The sequence below is a fragment of the Oryx dammah genome, unplaced genomic scaffold (assembly GCF_014754425.2).
Source record: "Oryx dammah isolate SB20612 unplaced genomic scaffold, SCBI_Odam_1.1 HiC_scaffold_23, whole genome shotgun sequence".
NCBI lineage: Eukaryota > Metazoa > Chordata > Mammalia > Artiodactyla > Bovidae > Oryx > Oryx dammah.
Genome location: NW_024070207.1, coordinates 93,407,542 through 93,431,767, shown reverse-complemented (window position 1 = coordinate 93,431,767; position 24,226 = coordinate 93,407,542).

Here is a 24,226-nt window from a genome sequence, read left to right as displayed (position 1 = left end):
TGACTGAGACACTTATTGGTTCCAGACACTTAAGGACATCTCTGGCCCTTCACTAGCTGACCACTAAGCTGATGAGCAGACTTCAGCGGCCACTCATAAAAAATACATTTTACAGAATTAGTTCAGAAACGAACAATAAGAATAAACAGCAGCAACAATAACTTACATTGGAATGGGGGAGACTATGATTTCCACAGTTGTCATTTATTTAAAGTGCCCAATTTTCAACAAATTTTGAAAATACAACTCAGAACTCAGAGGGATCATAGTTACACCTATCTGTAAATATCCTAAAAAGCATTGAATTGTACACTTTAAATGGGTGAGGGAATTCTCTAGTGGCCCAGTGGTTAGGATTCCACGCTTCCACTGCCAGGGGCCTGGGTTCAATCCCTGGTTGGGGAACTAAGATCCCAAAAACTGTGTGATGCAGCCAAAAAAAAAAAAAAAGTTAAGTAAAATGAGGGCTTCCCTTGTGGCTCAGTGGTAAAGAATCTGCCTGCCAATGCAGGAGACACAGGTTCGATCCCTGCTGCAGCAAGATCCCACATGCCTCGGAGCAACTAAGACCGTGTGCCACCACTCTTGAGCCTGTGCTCCAGAGCCCAGGAGCTGCAAGTACTGAGCCCATGTGCCACACCTAGTGAAGCCCATGTTGCCTAGAGCCTTTGCTCCACAATGAGAGAAGTCACCACAATGAGAAGCCCACACACCACAACTAGAGAGTGGCCCCTGCTCTCTGCAACTAGAGAAAAGCCCATGCAGCAATGAAGATTCAGCACAGCCAGAAATAAAGAAATATAATTATAAAATTTTTTTAAAAATTGGTGACTGGTATGTATGTAAATTATATCATAATGAAGCTGTTTAAAAAGAAGATGCCTCACCACTTCATGTTTTATACACTGAACTTTCTGATTTAAAAAATGCTCATTTGGAAACATTTTTATCAAGAGTAAATAATTATTTAAAAACAAATATTGATATTGATAGTCACTAAAATTTACTGCAATTTGTTGTCAATGGTTGGCTTAATAAAATCATTTCTAAGGTCAAAACTAAATTCTCTCCTCTCCTCAAATATAATGTAGACCTATGATTGTGCTGTACATGGAATTCTCAGCAGACTCTCTGGATAAAAAGAAATTAGATCAGAGGCAATTATGATAAAATGATAACATCTGACAAAGCTAGGTGCTGGGTTGATGGTATTCATTATATTAACCTCTCAGTGTTTCAAATGCTGGAAATATTTCATGATAAAAATCTAAAAGAAAGCAGAGTGCTATCACACAATGGTTAGAATGGCTAAAATTAAAGACTGACAATACCAAGTGCTGACCAAGATGTAGAGGAAATGGAATTGTCATACACTGCTGGTGGGAATGTCAAATGCTACAGAAACTCTGGAAAATGTTTGATACTTCCTAATCAACATAAGGGGGCCTCCCTGGTGGCTCAGTAGTAAAGAATCCACCTTCAATACAGGAGACACACGTTCTATCCCTGGGTGGGGAAGATCCCCTAGAGAAAGAAATGGCAAAAAAAAAAAAAAAAAAAAAAGAAATGGCAACCCACTCCAGTAATCTTGCCTGGGAAATCCCATGGACAGAGGAGCCTGGCAGACTACAGTCCACGGGGTCTCAAAAGAGTTGGACACAACTTAGCTACTAAACAACAACTATCAACATAAACATAAAACTACCATATGACTCAGCCATTTTACTCTTAGATATTTACCCAAAATAAATGAAAACAGCGAGGTCCGTGGTGATCCAGTGGTTAAGGTCCCAAGCTCCCAATGCAGGGGGCCTGGGTTCCACCCCTGGTCAGGGAACTAGATCCCACATTTCACATGCTGCAACTGAAAAAAAAAAATGAAGATTTGGATACAAGTTCATGGCAGCTCTATTTATAATATCTTTTAAAAGATTGGAGCTAGCACAAATATCCTTCAACAGGTAAATGGATAAACAAATTATGGTACTTCTATGCAATGGAATACTACTCATCAATTAAAAGGAATTAATTACTGACATGCAACAACATGGATGACTCTCAAAAAACATGCTGAGCAAACAGATGCAAAAGGGTACATACTGTATGATTCCACTTATGTGTAAGTTTAGAAACACAAATCTAATCTAGAATGACAGAAAAGAGGACCAGTAGTTGCCTGAGAAGGGACACAATAGAACTTCTTAGGGTAATAAAATCTTTTATACCTTGATTGTGATAGTGGTTACACATGTGGGTACATTTGTAAACCCATCAAAATATACACTTAAAATTGGTTCTTTGATTATATGTAAAGGATACTTTAATAAAACTGTCTTTTAAAAAAGAATTCAAAACACACAGGAGGTGCCCTGGGCCTAGACAATGGCTTGCAGTGGTTTGGGGGCTGGAAGGAGAGGTGAGAGAGATGTGGTATGGCCTGGGACAGAGGCTGTGCTAAAAGCCACAATTGGGTTTTATTTTTTCAAGGACAAGGGAAATATGAATGACATGAACAGCCTGTGAAGATGAAATCTGGTTCAAGAGAGAATACATCAGTTCAGTTCAGTCGCTCAGTCGTGTCCAACTCTTTGCGACCCCATGAATCGCAGCACGCCAGGCCTCCCTGTCCATCACCAACTCCCGGAGTTCACTCAGACTCACGTCCATCGAGTCAATGATGCCATTCAGCCATCTCATCCTCTGTCGTCCCCTTCTCCTCCTGCCCCCAATCCCTCCCAGCATCAGAGTCTTTTCCAATGAGTCAACTCCTCGCATGAGGTGGCCAAAGTACTGAGAGAATACATAAGAGTAGGGAAATCATGAAAGGTCTCAGACATGGATGAGAAGGATGGGTTCAAGGGCACAAGTGCTCTGTCAGCCGCATGAGGGGGAACGGCCATTCAGCCAGTCTCTGAATTAGGAGGGACCTAATAGGCAAATTGAGGCTTTTGCACTGTGGTGTTGGAGAAGACTCTTAAGAGTCCCTTGGACCGCAAGGAGATCAAACCAGTCAATTCTAAAGGAAATCAGTCCTGAATATTCATTGGAAGCACTGATGCTGAAGCTGAAGCTCCAGTACTTTGGCCACCTGGTATGAAGAGCTGACTCACTGGGAAAGACCCTGATGCTGGGAAGGATTGAAGGCAGGAGGAGAAGGGGATGACAGATGATGAGATGGTTGGATGGCATCACCAACTCGATGGACATGAGTTTGAGCAAACTTTGGGAGTTGGTGATGGACAGCGAAGCCTGGCATGCTGCAATCCATGGGGTCGCAAAGAGTCAGCCACGACTGAGGGACTGAACTGACTGAACTGAATAGGCAAATAAGGAGAGAGGAGTTGAGGGTTTAGCGGCCCTCGGTGGAGAAGGAAGGACCAGTTATCCCTCTGGACAGTGCTGGGGGAGCATGGGGTTGAGGGAGAAGCACAAGGCTTGGAATTTCTGTTAAGAGGAGCTGGGAGCCACTTGGTTCAAGTCCAAGGATTGTCAGACATAAAGCTGGAGCTCATTAATCAGCAACGAAGCCAGTCACTGTGTTTATGAATTTCACCCTAGCAACCTGGGAGCAGAGCGGAGGAACAAACATTTCAAGTGCCAGTTCCCTCCCAGCCCCCTGGATCGTGCCAGCTTCTCCCACAGGGCAGGCTGGCCACAGAGAATGTCTGTATGAGCCTATCTCTGCTGGGTGGAGAGGCTGCTGTGCAGCCCCTGAGGCCTGGCCTAGGCTCTCTAGCCAGATGCCCAGGTCTCGGGGCCTCTGCTTGTGGGTCTCTCAGCTCCTATATACTTAACCACCTCAGACCCCTGGCCAGGGCCCAGGTTGGGGGTATGCATTTGCTCTGCTGACAAGTCCCTTTTGCTCAAGCAGGACTTCCTGGGGGTCATCACAACTTCCTGGGGGTCATCACAACTTCCTGGGGGTCAGCTTCCTCCAGAGCCCTAACCTTTTGTCTGTCTGCCTCTTTCCCAGTCATTCACAGGGATTTAAGCAAAAGCGGACCCCTCCCTCTTCCAAAAAAGGAAAACCCTCTCCTGAGATGACTTTCAGCCAGAGTCCCATGACATGCTCTTTTCATGGTCATCCATCATATTACGTCCTCCTCTGTTAGAGCTTTTTCATCTTTAATTATCTGGTGATTAAAAAATACATGCTCCTTGGAAGACATTCAAACAATGTGAAAATATATTGTGTTAGCCAAAAAGTTCATTTGGGTTTTTCTATAAGATGGCACAACAAAACCCAAATGAACTTTGTGGCCAACCCAATATAATATAGAATACTCTCTGTGCTTCCACCTTCCAGATGGCTTCCCAAGTGGCGCAGTGGTAAAGAATTCACTACATAGGGGATGCAGGAGATGCGTGTTCAATCCCTGGGTCAGGAAGACCCTCTGGCAGAGGAAATGGCAACCCATTCAAGTATTCTTGCTTGGAGAATTCCATGGACAGAGGAGCCTGGTGAATTACAGTCCATGGGATTGCAGAGTCAGACATGACTGACTAACTGAAAACACATGCCGCCCTCCAGAAACAACACCTGCTCCCCTGGTTTATATTCCTCGGGAGATAGACATATATTCTCATATATAAGAATGTATGTATTTTGTTTTTATTTAATTTTTATTGTGCTAAAATATATGTTACATTTAAAAAATGTATAAGTATGAAATAGCAGGAGGAGAAGGGGACAACAGAGGATGAGATGGTTGGATGGCATCACCAACTCGATGGACATGAGTTTGAGTAAACTCCAGGAGTTGGTGATGGACAGGGAGGCCTGGCGTGCTGCAGTCCATGGGGTCGCAAAGAGTCAGACATGACTGAGTGACTGAACTGAGCTGATGAAATATTAAAAGTTGAGAGGCATTAAGTACATTCACATTGTCGTGCAGCCATCATCACCATCCATTTCCAGAACTTTTTCATCTTCCCAAACTGAAACTTTATACCATTTAAAACACTAACTCCCCACTTCCTCCTTCCCCTAGCCCCTAGCAACCACCATTGTAATTTCTGTCTTATAAGTCTGGCTACTCTAGATACCTCATATAATTGGAATCATACAATATTTGTCCTTTTGTGCCTGGCTTATTTCACTTAGGACGTCTTCAAATTTCACGCATGTTGTATGAATGTCCTTCCTTTTTAAGGCTGAATAATATTCTTTTTCAGAATTTTTATTTATTTTATTTGCCTGCACCAGATCTTAGTTGTGGCACATGGGTTCTTTAGTTGCAGTATGTGGGACCTAGTTCCCTGACCAGGGATGTAACCCAGGCCCCCTGCATTGGGAGCAGGATGTCTCAGCCACTGGACCGTCAGGGAAGTTCCAGGCTAAATGATATTCTATTGTATGGCTATATCACATTTTTGTTTATCCATTTATCCATTGATGGTATTTGGGTTGTTTCCACAAGAATGTATTCTTATATATAAATATATTCTTACATGAAAGAATATCGTTAAAACCATTGATTCTCTCTCTCACCCCAACCTAGTTTTTATACAGAAGCTGTGCCCTCTCTCCTCCTATATCCTTAATCTTTTACCAGGTTCTTTTGTCTGAAACCATCTCTGTGTTCCCCACGCCTAGCTAGTCCCTGCTTGGTTTTCCCGACTAGTCCAACTCTCCCTATGTCCAATGGCGCCTGCTGTTCTCCACAGCAGCACTTTTACAGATTAGCACATAATATACCTCTTGTTTGTGTTATTGTGACTTCCCAACTTTTTCATCAGCAGTGTATAAGATGTTAAAACACATGGCCAAGTGGAGTTATTGCAGGAATGCAAGGATGGTTCAGCATCAGCAAATCTATTATGGAATTTGGTGTTGAAAGAACTCTTGGGGTGGGCATCAGAAGACAGTATTAAGTGTTATCTCTGTTCTGCCATTGATTAGCTGTATAACCTTTTGCATCCCTCCCTCCCACTTCCAAAGGGGTTCTTAGGAAGGGCTCTTCACTGAGGAGGGGAGCACAGCTTTGAGAAGCAGCCTATTCCTCTCCCTGTTCTATTGTCTTTACCTGTAAAATGAAGAAATATTCTAATTCCATGATTTTATAAGCTTTGTAAAAGAAACATAATAGACTCAAGCAAAACAGGAAGGGAAAAACTGCTGTGTAGCTGGGTCCTAGCCAATTGTGTCCATGGTGCTGGTGCGCTCCTCAGAAGAGATCAGACCCACAGTGCCACACTGGACTGTTGGGACATGCATAAAAGGCTTAGACACAGCTAGGGTAGACTGACTACAAAAAGAAATAAATTTGTTCTATATACAGTGGTGGATGATGGAAGTACTTGAAGTAGTTTTGATAATAAAAGTGAATCTGATCAAGCCTCTAGATCCTCACTGTCCACTAGAGTAATCAATAGCCACATGTGGCTACCTATATTTTAATTGGGCTAAAGAATTGATGCTTTCAAATTGCGGTGCTGAAGAAGACTCTTGAGAGTCCCTTGGATAGCAAGGAGATCAAACCAGTCAATCCTAAGGAAATCAACCCTGAATATTCATTGGAAGGACTGTTACTGAAGCTGAAGCTCCAATATTTTGGTCACCTGATGCCAAGAGCTGACTCACTGGAAAAGACCCTGATGCTGAAAAAGATTGAAGGCAAAAGGAGAAAGGGGAGGCAGAGGATAAGTTGGTTAGATAGCATCACTGACTCAATAGATTTAAATCTGAGCAAACTCTAGGAGATAGTGGAGGACAGAGGAGCCTGGTATGCTACAGTCCATGAAGTTACAAAGAGGTGGACATGACTTAGCAACTGAACAATAGTAGATTTACAATCTTGTTGGTTTCAGGTGTACAGCAAAGTTAGTTAGTTATACATATACATATATCCACTCTTTTTTAGTTTATTTTCCCATGTAGGCCATTACAGAGTACTGAGTTCCCTGTGCTATACAGTCCTTATTAGTTATCTATTCTATATATAGTAATGTATATGTATTAATCTCAATCTTCCAATTCACTGCAACCCTATCTATATTTAAATGAACATAAAACTACAAATCCAGTTCCTCAGTCACACTGGCCACATCTCAAGAACTAAAAATTTGCATGCGGCTAGTGGCTACCATATTGGATAGTGCAGATATAGAAATTTTCTGTAGCTGCAAAATATTCTATTGGACATCACTGGCCTAGCTCTAACTACCAATTTACAGGGAATACAGAGGACAGAGGAACATGTGAAATCATACCATGAGGATTCACTAAGCAATGTTCAGGTTATGGGAAACTCTTATTTTTTTTCAACAATGACAAAAAATTTCAAGAAAAAAAATGAGTGGAGAGTAAACCTATAGATTAACAGACTTAAGAAACATACTAGCCAAATGCAATGTATGGATTTATTTGCATCTTGATTCAAACAAACTATTAAAATCGTATTAAGACAATTGGGGAAATGTAAATAAGATAATTGATAATATGGAGTAATTATTGTTATGGAGAGTATTCATTTAATTGTAATTATATTCTTTTATAAAACTGTTTAGATCTTAGAGATACATATTGAGAAATCTGTAGATAAAATGATATGATGTCTGGTATTTGCTTCAAAGTATTCTGGGGATGGGGAAGTACGCAAAACTATGTAAGATATAAGATTGGCTGTGAAATGATAATTTTTGAAACTAAGTGATTGAGTACAAAGGATTTTATTAGAGTATTTTCTCTGCTTGGGTATATGTTGAAATTTTTCATAAAAAAATTTTCAGCATTTTAAAATGAAAATGAAATCCTGCATTTGCACCAACATGGATGGACCTAGAGAATATTATGCTTTGTGAAATAAGTCATACAGAGAAAGACAAATATTATATCACTTACACATAGATTTGTTAAAATAATACAAATGAACATAAAACAAAACAGAAACAGACTCATAGATATAAAAAACAAACTTGTGGTTATCAAAGAGGAGAGGAAGGGTGGGAGGGACAAATTAGGGATATGGGATTAAGAGATACAAACTACTGGGAATTTTCTCTGTGGTCCAGTGGCTAAGATTCTGAGTTCTCAATGCAAGGGGCCTGGATTTGATCCCTGGTCAGGGAACTAGATCCCATGTGCTGTGACTAAATCCCTGTGCAGCAAAAGAGAGAGATACAAACTACTGTGTATAAAATAGATAAGCAACAAGGATATATTGTATAGCACAGAGAATGAGAAGTTTCAATATTACCTTGTAATAACTTTCAAGGGAGTATAATCTGTGAAAATGCTGAATCGCTATGCTGTACACCTGAAATTAATATATTATAAATCAACTATACCTCAATAAAAACTAATAATGTATTAAAAACAAATAAAATGAAAACATATGCATAGATATGTCCAGCTGCCTTCCTTGTCTCACCACATTTAACATAGAACTGAATCCAGGGAACCCACCAGGAAGAGGAGATGGCTCAAGGATGGTCCACAGCAAGTTCACTGCAGGTAGGCTATCAGCTACTTGGCAAAGGAGAGAAAGAAAAGAGAAGCTGGGATGATGAGGAGTGGAGAGTTTGTACAAAGGAAATTCTGCAGACTAGAGAAGGAAATGGCAACCCACTCTGATACTCTTGCCTGGGAAATCCCACGGACAGAGGAGCCTGGCGGGGTACAGTCCATGGGGTTAAAAAGAGTCGGATACGACTGAGCAGCTAACACACACAAGAAGGGAGAAGCGAGCCAGCAAGAGGCACGGGGAAGGGTGGGAGTTAGGCTGGCTCTTGGCTGAAGAAGAGCCACTGTTTCTAGAAGGTACAGTAAGTCCCCTACATATGAACCTTCAAGTTGCAAACTTTCAAAGATGCCAATGTGCATTTGCATGTCCAATGATGTCAAACGTGAGTGAAATTGCAGCTTGCCCTCCATCTCCTGTTGCTGATGATTCTTCAGCTCTACCATCTCCCATCTCCTCTCCCTTCTCCAGTCAGTAACTCTTTTTGCCTGTTCACTCAATGCCAGCCCTATATGCCAGCTGTTGTACCATACTACAGTACTTTTTAAGGTACTGCACCGTAAGAATAAAAACTGTTTTATTTTCGTGTTTGTTTTTTATGTATTACTTGTGTGAAAAGTATTATAAACCTATTATAGTACAGTCCTATATATAGCTGATTGTGTTAGTTGGGCGCCTAGGCTAACTTTGTTGAACTTAATGAACAAATTGGACTTATGAGCTGGCTCTTGAAACAGAACTCATTTGAAGGTAGGGGATTTATTGTATTGGCCTGTCCCCTCACCCCCAGGGTGGCCTCACCAGCATTCAATCCAATTCATGGCAATAGAGTCAAGACACAATATGCATTTCTGGGTCATCCCAGGCATGCTCCTCTCAACCCATTCTACTTTGCTTCCATCTCTCATAATGGAGGGGCTTCCCTGGTAGCTCAGCTGGTAAAGAATCCGCCTGCAATGCAAGAGACCCCGGTTCGATTCCTGGGTCAAGAATATTCCCTGGAGAAGGGATAGACTACCCACTCCAGTATTCTTGGGCTTCCCTGGTCACTCAGATGGTAAAGAATCCGCCTGCAATGCGGGAGACCTGGGTTCGATCCCTGGGTTGGGAAGATCCCCTGGAGGAGGGCATGGCAACCCTCTCCAGTATTTTTGCCTGGAGAATCCCATGGACAGAGGAGCCTGGTGGGTTACAGTCCATAGGGTCACAAAGAGTCAGTCTGAAGCAACTAAGCACACACCACGACTGAGCACTCACGCACAAGACCACATGCAACGGTGAGTTCCTTAGGGTTATAACTATGGGTGCTGCCTGCAGTTCAGAGGATGGAGCCCCAAACTGAAAGCCAGGAAGCTACTAACAATGTCTCAAGACAGAGGAGGAAGGTGGAAGGGGACAGGGTAGCCAAGGATCAGAGTCAGGTTCAGTAGGCCCCACAGGAAGTCCTGAGCTAGTTCTAAGGGTGTAACTGGCATGCTGTCTATGCTTGACTTGCATATAATGAAAACATGACTTTTATTGAGTCACTTAAAAAACCCATTCAGTGGGGACTTCCCTGCTGATCCAGCGGCTAAGACTCCAAACTCCCAGTGCAGGAGGCCTGGGTTTGATATCCCTGGTCGGGGAATTAGATCCCACATGCTGCAACTAAGAGTTTGCATGCTGCAACTGAAGAGTCTACATGCTGCAAAGAAGGTTGAAGATCCTGAGTGTTGCAACTAAGACTCATTGGAGCCAAATAAATACAATTTTAAAATGTATCTCCTGAATGTGATGGTTTATTTTATATGTCAACTTGACTGGACCACAGGGGACCAGATATTTGATCAAACATTACTCTGAGTGTGTCTGAGGGTGCTTTGGGATTTTTTTTGTTTGTTTTGTTTTTTCAGCCATGCTGCACAGCATCTAGGATCTTTGTTCCTCAACCAGGGATCGAACCTGGGCCCTGTGAGTGAAAGCACCAAGTCCCAACCACTGGACCACCAGGGAATTCCCCTGTGAGGGTGTTTTGGAATGAGGTTACCATTTGAATCCATAGACCAAGAAAATTGCCTTCCTGCATGTGGGTGGGCCTGTTCCAATCAGTTGAAGGCCTGAATATACTAAAGAGGGAATGCCTCCCACCTGACTGTCTTTGAACTGGTACATTGTTTTTTTTCCTGCCTTCAGACTTGGAACTAAAACAACGGCTCTTCCTTGGCCTTGAGACTACTGTCACTTAAAAAACTACTGTCACTTAAAAACTTGGTCTGGACTACGTTATCAGCTCTGTGGGTCTCCAGCTTGTCGACTCAAGACCTTGGGACTTGTCAGGCTCCACAATAGCAGGAGCTGATTCCTTATGATAAATCCCTTTCTCTCTATATATACCCACATCCAATCAGTTCTGTTCCTCTGGAGAATCCAGACAAACATACTGAATAAATAAATGCCATTACTAGATAAATATTCCAATGGACCCCATTACTTTTCAGCTCAGTCTCAGGTAACACAGAGCCTTTGAGTCCTTCAAAGTAACAAATACAGCCTGTCATCCATAATTAGAATATCCAGCCCAGGATACACTTCATAACTTCTCCCCTCCCCCAGCTCAGGCCTGCTTCCAATTGAAACTGTCCAGCAGTAAGTCTGTGTGACTGACTTCCCTTTCTGTTTCTCCATCTTGCACTTCCCCTTCCCTTCTGCACCTCCAGCTCCTCAGGGGGAGGGTGGAGCAGGGGAGGAGTGGTGTCTCTTGACCTGGTTCCCTCTCTGGGCCTGGCAGGTATCTAGAGCTGATTCTCTCTTCCTCTAGAGTGTTCATGGGCATTGCAATGGCAGTACCTCCCAGCTTCTCTCTAAGTAGAGGTCTCCTTACTCCCCACCCCAGAAGTCTTCTTGGGTAATCTGAGATAATCCATAAGGATGCTGTCTACTTTCAGGGCCAAGGAAATGCCCAGACAACCTTTCTCCCAACACAGTATAGGCTGATCCAACATGGCAGTGCTCTCCTGCCTTAGTCACCGAGGCAGTGAGCCTGTCATTTGCCCTTTAGATGTCCGGGGTGGGAAGAGACCCCAGTCTTCAGCCTGCTTTAGCTTTCTCAGGTATAGAGCTGGCAGTCCCGGGGCCCCCAGGGGCAGCATGTCCCTCTGCTGAACTAGCACCTCTCACTGGGGCCTGGGCTTCTTTGTGGCTGGGTGGAGGCTGAGGGAACCCAGCATTCTACATGTGACATTCTATATGTGTGCAAATACCCTAAGTGCAACCCGCAATCTATTCAGGCTTGGAGTCTGAATAAAAATTTAAAAAATACTGCCTTTTTCGATCACTCAGACAGACATTCCTGAGGCACTTTTTACGTGGCTCCTCAGGAAGTCCGCAGTGATATGAGAGCCCGGTTCCCTACAATAATGATGAACTCCGATTGGCGTTCTCTTCTTCCCTGTCCCGTCCTTCATTCCTGTTCCTTGGGGCAATGGGAAGTGTTAGTGGCTCAGTCGTGTCCGACTCTTTGTGACCCCACGGACTGTAGCCCACCAGGCTCCTCTGTCCATGGGATTCTCCAGGCAAGAATACTGGAGTGGGTTGCCGTGCCCTCCTCCAGGGGATTTTCTTGACCCAGGGATCGAACCCAGGTCTCCTGCATTGTAGGCAGATTCTTTACCATCTGACCTACAAAGGAAGCCCTTGGGACAATTCCACAGATACACACACACACAAAACTACGCAAAGCCCTTTTCTCAGGCTCTGCTTTCAAGAGGCAGTGAGGACAGCGGCTCAGAGGGACACCTTATTAGGCTTTGGGTTAAAAGGCATCACCTCCCACATTCATCCTTCCCCATATAAACTCTCATTTTTAGGGGTGGGTGGGGTCTCAGACATGGCAACTACTGCCTAACTCTACCTCAAATCTCTTCATCTATTTTCTACTTCCCACTCTCAGACCTTTCCTATCCTTGACCCCCATAGTCCAGGAACCATTTCTTTTGTAAATCTGTATATGATGACGTATGCCAATTTGGAACCTCAGTCTGTAAGTTCACAGTTACTGTCGCTTGGTGTCTCTGTAGAGGGTTCCATTTTCATATCGGTTACCCACTAAGCATTCAGCCTAGAGTTCCTTTTCCAGAAAACAATGACATCTACTTTTTCATAGTGTGTATACCACAACTTCCAGTTCTCCTACCATCCTTCTCACCCCCTATCCCCCACCACACCCAGACCTGTTCTGAGCTGGGTTACTAACGTCAGTCTGAAACTATGCCCACTCCCTCCCCACTGCTAGTGATACAATGAGGCGCACTCCACCTAAGATCTGACTGGCAAACAGCCTCTGCCTAAATACTACGCAGCTATAAATGCAGCCTAATACTGTGTTTGTTTTAGCAGCCACGTCATCTGGCTACTCAGTGGCTCCCGCTCCCTATTTCCTAATGCCCGCTGGTCATTTCCACTCGGATGCCTGCAGGCTCCTCAGATTAACAAGCCCACAGGAGGGCATCATCATCGTTATGCCCTCCCACTTAGCTCTGCCTCATGTATTTGTGGTCTTGGTGGATAGAATCATTGCAGGCTAGCCACCTCGGAGGCTTTCTGAAGGGCTCTGACTCCAAGTCTGCAGAAACCAGCCTTAACAGGCTTCCTCAGCCTCAGCCTATGCCTGTGTGTGAGGCCCACGTGTGTGATCTTCCTCTGAAGTCCAGTGAGACTGTGGCTTGAAGCTCTATGTCCCTCTTCACTTCTGACAGAAACCCGGTGACTGTGCTTTTCCAGTGTCATAACTTTCTGCTCTCATCATTTTATTCTTTCATGGAGTCAGGTTTCTCAACGATGACACCTTGCTATTAATTTTCAGAGACTCAGAATCATGCTGGCTGCATTTAAATAGCAGTCATCGGAGTACATAGTCCCCAGTCGCCTAGGACCATCAAGTGACCAGGGCTCATTAGGAAGCCACACAAGTGGCCTGAATGCTGTACTCTAAGCACCCTGGCTCCACAGGCGAGATCCTGAACACTGTGATCTTCTCCACTCACACCTCTCAGTTGTTGATGTTGCCCTGAGGCTGTCCTAGGGCACCTTCAAAGTACCTGTTTGGGTCCATGAATCACAGAGGCTGATGGGCATGTCCATGCTCTTGGAGTGACAGAGGAGACCCCGGCACCACCGGAGTGACTAAATCCACAAGGTGGAAGCCACTCAGACTCTGGGTGGACAGTTCTTAACTTGGAACCTATCAACCTGTAGGTGGTAAATCCCCAGAAATGTTCGGTGAAGTCTCATGATGGGTATTTACACTTCTGGGGAGAAAATTCATAGTTTTCCTCAGATTTGCAAGGGGATTTGTGACACAAATGAAAAGTTCAGAGGAGAACAAAGGGGCCTTACAGAACCACTATTTTGTTAGAATATGTTTATTCCTGATTATATTATATATGTAACTGATATGTGCACTGTAAAACTGGAAAATAAGATGGGCACAAAGAAGACTCTAAAATCACTTTTGGGAATTCCCTGGCAGTCCAGTGATTGGGGCTCCACGCTCTCACTGCCAAGAGCCCCAGTTCGATCCCTGGTCAGGGAACTAAGATCACACAAGCCACTCAGCACAGCCAAAAAAATGTATACGCATCCTTCAAAATCTGGACAAGATGCTCCTTTGTGACCTGCTTCTTTCTACTTAAAATATTATGGACATTAAAGATTTTTCTAGAACTTTAATGACTTAGATGACTTCAGAGTACTCAGTCCTTTGGGTGCCCTATTTTTTCACACTGGTTTCTTTTGCTTGTCTTTGCTATTATAAATAATATTGTGATAAACATCTTCTTACATACGTTATCAAAATACATCTTTGATTTATTTTAATGCAATTCTAGAAGTGGAATTTCTAAACAAAAGGGTATAAATGCTTTTATTTAAGGAGTTTAATATTGACAAAATTGCTATCCATAAAGGTTGACTGCAATTTATTCTTCCACAGTAAGGGGATATTTGCAATTTGAAATATTACATCTCAGGTCATACTGGCATCTCTTGTGGAAGCTGGTCTGTGCTCTAGCTGTGGATTGCAGTTAACATTGCCTGAGAAGTCTTTCCAGAGTTTTGGCAACCTTCTGACAGATGCTATTCAATAGAAGGTGACTCTGCTCTTCTTTACCCGTTTAGGAGACCTGACATGGTGACAGATTAATTTTCAGGCAGTGATTAGAGTTCATGAGATTGAGTGGTGACAAATAAATATTTGGTGTCTCTTTAAAAAGATTCCCTCCTCTCACTCCCTGGTGCTTCAGGGATTAGGACTCTGAGCTTCCACTGGAGGGTGCATGAGTTCAATCCTTGGTCGGGGAACTAAGATCCCGCATGCCACTTGGCGTGGCCATAAAAGAAAAAGATTCTCTCCTCTCACCCCTGGCTTAAGTCAAAATTTCTATGTCTTGTTAGAGTTTAAGAATTATGGCTTATCCAGAAATAAACCCATACACGTAGGGTCAGTTAACCTATTGACAAAGGAGGCAAGAATGTACGATGGGGGAACGACAGTCTCTTCAATAAATGGTGCTGGGAAAACGGGACAGCTCCATGTAAAAGAAGTTAGAACATTTTCTCACACCGTATATAAAAATAAACTCAAAATGGATCAAAAGCATAAACATAAGACCTGAAATCATAAAACTCCTAGAAGAGAACATAGGCACTACGCTCCTTGACATTGATTTTAGCAGTATTTTTTTGATCTGTCTCCTCCGGCAAGGACAACAAAAGCAAAAGTAAACAAATGGGAAAGACAAACTTAAAAGCTTTTCCACAGCAAAGGAAACCACCAACAAAATGAAAAGACAACCTACGGAATGGGAGAAGATATTTACAAACTATTCATCTGATAAGAGGTTAATATAAAAATATATAAAGGTGTAAGATAGCTAGCTAGCCAGAAGCCACTGTATAGCACAGGGAACTCAGCTGGGTGCTCTGTGATGACCCAGGGGTAGGATGTGCGGGGGGGAAGGGAGACTCAGGAGGGAGAGGATATATGTGTACTTAGAGCTGATTCACATTGTTGTACAGCAGAAACACAACATTGGAAAGCAATTATCCTCCAATAGATAAATAAAACTACTTGACAAGAGAAAATATATATATATATATAACTCATACAACTCAATTTCCAAAAAGAAAACAACTTGATTAAAAGATGGACAGAGGAGCTGAGTAGGCATTTTTCCAAAGAAGACATACACGTGGCCAACAGGCACAAGAAAAGATGCTCAACATCACTAATCATCAGGGAAATGTAAATCAAAACCATAATGAGATGTTGCCTCATAATTGTCAGAATGGCTATTGTCAAAAAGGCAAGAAATAATGTGTTGGCCAGGATGGGGAGAAAAAGGAAGCCTAGTACAATGTGGGAATGTAAACTGGTACACCCGCTATGGAAGACAGTATGGAGATTCTTCAAAAAATTAAAAATAGAGCTACCATACGAGCCAACAATCCACTCCTGGGTATTTATCAGAAGAAAATCAAAAGACTAATTCAAAAGGATACATGCACCCCAATGTTTATAGCAGCATTATTTACAATTGCCAAAGGATGGAAGCAACCTAAGTGTCCATCAACAGATGAATGGATAAAGAAGACGTATTATGTTTATGTGGTATGTATATACAGTGGAATATTACTCAGCCACACAAAAAATGAAATCTTGCCATTTGTGACAACATGGATGGACCCAGAGGGTATTATGCTTAGTGAAATAAGTCAGACAGAGAAAGACAAATACTGTATGTTTTCACTTATCAGTGGAATCTGAAAAATAAACAAATAGAACAGAACAGAAACAGGCATACAGATACAGATAACAAAGTAGTGGTTACTGATGAGCGAGGAGTGTGGGGGGAAGGGTAAAACAGGTGAAGGGGATTAAATTACTAGGTATAAAATAAATTACAAAGATGTAATATACAGTACAGAGAATATAGCCAATATTTTATAAAAGCTTTGTATGCAGTATAATCTACAAAAATATCAAATTACTATGTTGTATCAGTTCAGTTCAGTTCAGTTCATTCACTCAGTCATGTCTGACTCTTTGCAACCCCATGGACTGCAGCATGCCAGGTTTCCCTGTCCGTCACCAACTCCCAGAGCTTGCTCAAACTCATGTACATCAGGTTGGTGATGCCATCCAAACATCTCGTCATCTATCATCCCCTTCTCCTCCCGCCTTCAATCTTTCCCTGCATCAGGGTCTTTTCCAATGAGTCAGTTCTTAGCATTTCAGCTTCAGCATCAGTCCTTCCAATGAATATTCAGGACTGATTTCCTTTAGGATGGACTGGTTGGATCTCCTTGCAGTCCAAGGGACTCTCAAGAGTCTTCTCCAGCACCACAGTTCGAAAGCATCAGTTCTTCGGTGCTTAGCCCTCTTTATAATCCAAGTCTGACATCCATACATGACTACTGGAAAAACCATAGCCTTGAGTAGACAGACCTTTGTTGGCAAAGTAATGTCTCTGCTTTTTAATACGCTGTCTAGGTTGGTCATAGCTTTTCTTCCAAGGAGCAAGCATCTTTTAATTTCATGGCTGCAGTCACCATCTGCAGTGATTTTGGAGCCCAAGAAAATAAAGTCTGTCACTGTTTCCATTGTTTCCCCATCTATTTGCCATGAAGTCATGGGACTGGATGCCATGATCTTCCTTTTCTGAATGTTGAGTTTTAAGCCAGCTTTTTCACTCTCCTCTTTCACTTTCATCAAGAGGCTCTTTAGTTCCTCTTCACTTTCTGCCATAAGGGTGGTATCATCTGTGTATCTGAAGTTATTGATATTTCTCCCAGGAATCTTAATCCCAGCTTGTGCTTCATCCAGCCTGGCATTTCGCATGATGTACTCTGCATATAAGTTAAATAAGCAGGGTGATAATATACGGACTTGACGTACTCCTTTCCCGATTTGGAACCAGTCTGTTGTTCCATGACCAGTTCTAACTGTTGCTTCTTGACCTGCATACAGATTTCTCAGGAGGCAGGTCAGGTGGTCTGGTGTTTCCATCTCTTTCAGAATTTTCCACAGTTTATTGTGATCCACACAGTCAAAGGCATTGGCATAGTCAATAAAGCAGAAGTAGATGTTTTTCAGGAGCTCTCTGGTTTTTTTGATGATCCAACGGATGTTGGCAATTTGATCTCTGGTTCCTCTGCCTTTTCTAAATCCAGCTTGAACATTTGGAATTTCACAGTTCACGTATTATTGAAGCCTCGCTTGGAGATGTTGAGCATTACTTTGCTATTGTGTGAGATGAGTGCAATTGTGTGGTAATTTGAGCATTCTTTGGCATTGCCTTTCTTTGGGGTTGGAATGAAAACTGACCTTTTCCAGTCCTGTGGCCACTGCTGAGTTTTCCAAATTTGCTGGCATATTGAGTGCAGCACTTTCACAGCATCATCTTTTAGGATTTGAAATAGCTCAACTGGAATTTCATCAGGTCCACTAACTTTGTTCATAGTGATGAGGCCCACTTGACTTCTCATTCCAGGATGTCTGGCTCTAGGTGGGTGATCACACCACTGTGGTTATCTGGGTCGTGAAGATCTTTTTTGTATAGTTCTTCTGCGTATTTGTTGTATACCTGAAACTAATACAATATTGTGAGTCAACAATACTTCAATTATAAATAAACAAATTGTGGCTTATACCAAAGTCCCTCTGGCATGCCCCGATAATTTAATAATTCAAGGGAAAAAAATGAGCATGTCTAAATAAAAAACCATCCATAATTAACAAACATCTGCATAAAGGCATTTCTTATTTTATGGAACAGACATTCTGGGATTCCAGAAAATTGTGGCTAGCTGAAATCCTTTCTAATTTCTCTAGGATTGCTCAGGGTGATTCTCTTTATGAAATAATAACATTTGTTGAAAATACACATTTTTGTCTAGCTAGAGGGCTGTAAGTCATTAGCCTGTTTACCAGAATACTAATGTATGAAGAACTTTGTGTTAGGGCCCGTGGGAAGGATTTTGCTTTTAGTTCAACTGTTCCCACTGTCTTCTCAATCTTTGGGTACCAGCAGCTTAAAGGGCACAGCTGAGGGAAAGCAGATAAACATGGAAAGTGACCCCAGAGTCACCAGCCCAGACAGTACTGTTGTAAAACTGGCCAGCAATGTCAGCCATCAGTGTTCGGTGGTGTTTCTGGCCACGCTATGGGGCATGTGGGCTGGAACCCGCGCTCCCTGCAGTGCAGAGTCTTAACCACTGGATTCCAGCAGTTTGTTTAAATGGAAAATTGTTCCTAAAGGGAAATGCCTGCATTTCTCTGGTTTTACAGTAAGGCTAAAGATTTCCACAGATGGTGACAGCATGGCGTGAAGACAGAATATTTTGAAATTACCCCCATCGACTTTGCTTTTCAGTTTCTTAATGTAATACGACCAAATCCAAGTTCATGATATATCTCCATGAAAAGAAGAGAATGAATAGGCAGAAGTCAGAAACAAATGGGGCTAAATGTCCACAAAATGCCATGCTGAAGTTTGTGGTTTCAAGCTTGGAATGCTTTTTCCCAGAGGAAAACAGTACTGTTTAAAATGGTCATTAGATTTCTAGACTAGACCTCAAAATTCTATATATGTTATATTATGGCTGAAATACCCGTATCTTATAATTAAACTTAGTAGGAAACAAACTGTCATTCTACAAAAATAATTTTTAAAGAAACAAAGGAAAAACAATTTCAGAACAGAAAATAAGACAAGTTTTATTCATCCAAATCACTAGTACTTAAAAAAAAAAAAAAACACCCAAAACACACTTAATAGAAAGTAGAAAAGAAGCCATTAACTTTTAGGAAGATTTAAATAGGTACTTCTGAATACTTTCAAAGAGTTTAAGGACTTAAAGTCACTGGTACTTTTGGTCTAATTTTAGTTCACAATGTATGGCCTTTTTTCAATACAACCCCAGCCCTAAAAGCTCCCTGGTTTAACATCAGCCATGGTTAGCGGGGGCTTGGGCTAGTACATGGAATTAAAACAGGGAGAGATATTATTGAACTAACTGCGTGCTAGTTGGAAAGAAGCTCTGAGGAAAAGGTGAAGGAGAACAAAAGTGAAAAAAGATAGTCTGAGGTGGAATTACTTTGCTTGGCATGGTGACAGACAGTGGTGAGCAAAAAGACTGGTGAAGGTAAAGAAAGCTTGGGTCTGCCGGTGTCCTGACCTGCAGAATGGCTCCTCCGAGCCTGAGAGCTTGGGTTCTGTACCTGGTGTTGGGAAAGGCATGCAAGGCACCATGTGTATCCCACCACTCACATACTCGCATGTAAGTCCTGCTTTAATACTGGTGTTTGAAACCTCCTCATGCCTGGTCCATGGTTCTGCAAAGGACTGGTATTCATGCTCCTGGACCCTGACTGACCCTGGAACTTGTTTTTTGGCTAACAGAACAGTGTGGAATGACACTGTGTGGCTTCTGAGGCTAGGTTCTAAGGAGCCTTGCAGTTACCACCTGGGTCTCTTGGAACACGTGCTTTGGCTGCCATGCTGGCTTCAAGAAGCCCAAGCCCAAGTCCAAGTCCTGCCATGCTGTAAGGAAGCCCACAGTTGCTTTCCAGCCACTCCAACCCAGGGGCCAGACGAGAGTGAAGAAGATTCAGATAAGTCCAGCCTTATGCACCATTTGACTTCAACCAAACTCAGAACCTCAAAGAAGCACCGCACAGCTGAGCCTTTTAAATCATCCCTCAGAACTGTGTGGCTAGTGGTAAAGAACCTGCCTGCCAAAGCAGGAGATGCCTGAGACTAGGGTTCGATCCCGAATTGGGAAGATCCCCTGAAGGAGGGCACGGCAACCCACCCTGGTATTCTTGCCTGGAGAATCCCATGGACAGAGGAGTCTGGTAGACTATGGTCCATAGGGTTATTTTATTTATTTATTTTTGGCCACACTGAGTGACATGCAGGATCTTAATCTCCCAACCAGATATGGAACCCATGCCCCCTGCACTGGAAGCATAGAGTCTTAACCACTGGACTGCCAGGGAAGTCCCTGGGGTGTCTTTTATATAACAGTACATAACTAGCACCCAGATTAAGCCCCAGTTTCCTAAGTGCACCAAAATTTCAGTTCCAAACTACTGTCTACTCCCATGAGGATGTGCTGATTCATCCTTCTGCATGCTCAGCATAAGGGAACATCAAGAATCTCCCCAGCATTTATACTTCAGCTTTTATTTAAAAAAATTTTTTAAGATATGCATTTTTATTTTCTTTTTTAAAAAAATATTTATTTGGTAGTGCTGGGTCTTAGTTTCAGAATGTGGGATCTTTAGTTAAGAGCATGTGGGATCTACTTCCCTAGCCCGGGATTGAACCCAGGCCCCCTGCATTGGGAATGCAGAGTCTTAGCCACTGGACCACCAGGAAAGTCCCTATACCTCAGCTTTTAGACCTCAATTAGTTTCTTCTTGGATCTTACTTGTGGCCCCCTTTGCTCGGTTGGAAGTTTTGCGATTACAATTAAGGAAAATAAGTAATAACAATCATGAGCCTCTTGAATGAATAAAGGTAACATTAGCTACTGGTAGCATTCTGGTGGAACCTGGGAAGTAACTGTGGGCCAATGTTCCAGAGCTGACTGGAAAAACAGCTTCCGGTTACTACCATTTCACTGCTCTTAGTTAAAATCATGTTTCTCCAGGATCTCTTTCTAAGAACTGGGTCCTTCTGGAGACACAGAACACAGTACAGGTGTTTTTCAGAGACTGACTTAAAGAACTCAGTAAAGAAAGATAATCTGGGCACTCTGCCTGCGAAACGACTTTAGCAGAGCAGTCGTTTTCTTGCTGAGTTTTCACAGGATTGTTGTTGTTGTTGATGATGACGAGGCTGGTAGACTCAACGCTGAACAATTACACACAGGAAGGCAGTCAGGACAACACAGTCATTGAGCTGATAGAGAGATTCCAGTCTCACCAATTCTCTCCTCTCAGAAGAAGGAACGAAACATGTTAATTATGTTAATGGAGATGATAAGACACAATTTGTCCAGGGGTCAGTGTCCCCCACAGGGTAGATAATCAATGGGAATTGCTTTCTTCCTTCTTCCTGGAACGCTGTCATGAAACACAGATGGTACTCAAAAATGTCTGCCTAATGAATGAATCTATGACTTAGAAGTCCTGAAACTGAGTAGCTTGGAGTCAGGTAACCCACAGAGATACTATAAATAGCCGGACTGAAAACAGCTCCATTCATAGTGTAACTGAGTCACACCCTAGCTAACTATACAGGGTAGTCATCCAGAATGGAAAGGGGCAAAAGTATAGAATGTCATCAGGATATCATCAGGTTAAAAAAAAAAAAAAAAGCATCTTTGTTTCCAGAGTTTATGGACACCCTGTATATTAAGACCAAATAGTTCTGATCTTTTACTGGTTTGATCTCAGAGGATGTAACAAATCTTTGTTGTGTGTTGGAAGGCTTTGTTCAAAATCCTGTGCGAGGACTTCCCCTGACGGTCCGGTAGTTAAGACTTCGCCTTCCGATGCAGGAGGTACAGGTTGGATCCTGGGTCAGGGAACTAAGATCCCACCTGCCTCGTGGCCAAAAAAACCAAAACATAAAACAGAAGCATTATTGTAACAGATTCAATAAACACTTTTAAAATGGTCCATGTCGAAAAAAATCTTTAACAAGAATCAAACCAACACTGTAAAGCAATTATCCTGCAATTAAAAATAAATAAATTTTTTAAAAAAACTTAAAACTTAAAAAAAAAAAACTTGTGTGGCATAAAGCCTATGGTCAGCACCGCCAAGGAGTCATGCACAGAAGAGGGACTCAGAAGTGACAACGGTGCTTGTAAACTGGACTGTGACAGCTGGTTTTTCTTGGGTCCCAAAGGGCATGGGGAAGATATAAGCAGGCAGACCCAAGGCCCAACGGCCAATGGCAGGGAAAGTGGAAGCAGAACAGAAGAGGCCTGACCCCACCCCTATAGCCACAGACTCCCAGATCTTTCTCAAGAAATATTTTCCCTGAGGGGCCTTGCCTTTCTTTTCTCTCTGCTTCACCATCCAACCCCTGCGGAGTCCCTGGAGGACCTGAGAGAAATGTTCTTCCTAATATTGAAATCCCAATTCCCAAGGTGATGAAATCAGGAGGTGTGGCCTTTTTGCGAGGTGATTAGGGCATGAGGGCAGTGCCACAGTGAACAGGATTAGTGTCCTTATAATAAAGGAGAGCCCAGAGAACTCCCAAGCCCCTCATGTCAAATGAGGCCACAGAAGCAGATGATCATCTAGGAACTAGAAATGGGTTCTCACCAAACACTGAATCTGCCAGCATCTTGCTCTTGGACTTCCAGCCCCCAGAACTGTGAGAAATCAATGTCTGTTGTTTCTGAGTCACCCAGTCTCAGATACTCAGTCTGAGTATTTTGTTACAGCGGCCCGAATGGACAAGACAGTCCTCCAGTTGTCCTTGTGATGAGGTCAAGAAATAACAGAAGTTTGTGATGGTTAATTAACCACCAAGTAAGGATCCCAGCCTGCTATTAAAGTTAGGCTAATTGAAGAATAAGATTGTCCAATAAACCTTTGGGGGAAATGACAAAAGGAAAGTTCACATGTATGTCACTGACTAATTTACATCTCTGGACACTCTCTAATCATCTTCCAGGATCATCAGAAAACACTTCAGCCAACATTTTTCAGAAGAGTTTACCAAGAAGGAAGGTGATAATGATTTCACTAACCAGGAAGAAAGGAAAGGAGGGGATTGGCGATGGGCCTCTAAAAGAAATCAAAAAAGAAAGAAATCAACTTCCACTGTTACCACCACAAAACAATGACAAAAGGATTACAACTTTAAAGGCACCTTTGAAGCCTCTGGGCTTCCCTGGTGGCTCAGAAGTTAAAGTGTCTGCCTGCAATGCAGGAGACCTGGGTTCGATCCCTGGGTTGGGAAGATTCCCTGGAGAAGGAAATGGCAACATTCTCCAGTATTCTTGCCTGGAGAATCCCATGGATGGAGGACCTGGTGGGCTACAGTCCATGGGGTCGCAAAGAGTCGGACATGACTGAGCGACTTCACTTTCACTTTGAAGCCTCTAGATATATTTTAACTGCCTCAAAGTTCTCACAAATCATGATGCAAGAAGCAGTATTTAAAAGAGAGGGAGTACATAAAGAAAAAAAACAAAGTTGCAAGTCAGAAATGCTAACTGGTTTTTTTAGAAAAGAATTTTTTTTTAATTAGAAAAAAATTCTTTTAGTTGAAGTATATTGGGATTCACAATATTATGTTTTAGCATATAAAAACTTTAAATTCTGAAATAATTATAGATTCACAGGAAGTTGTACAACTTAGTACAAAATTAAAATCAGGAAATGTACAATACGTAGACTGTATTCAGATTTCATCGGTTTTACATGCACTCATTTGGGTGTGTGGGTGTTGGGGGGCGGGGGGAGCTCTGTGCAAAGCTATCCCATGTGTAGCTTTGTGTAACCACCACTGCAGTCAAGACACTGAGTTCTACCATCTCCAAAAGTTTCCCTCAGGTTATTCCTTTATTGCTATACCCATTCCTCTCACCTCCCCCATCTGAACCCCCAGCAATAAGAAGCTATTCTCCATCTCTAGAATTATGTTATTCCATTAAAGTTATATAAACAGAGTCATACAGTATGTACTCTTTTGCGACTGGATTTTTTTTTCCACTCAACATAATTCCCTGAAGATATGTCCATCTTGTTGTGATATGTA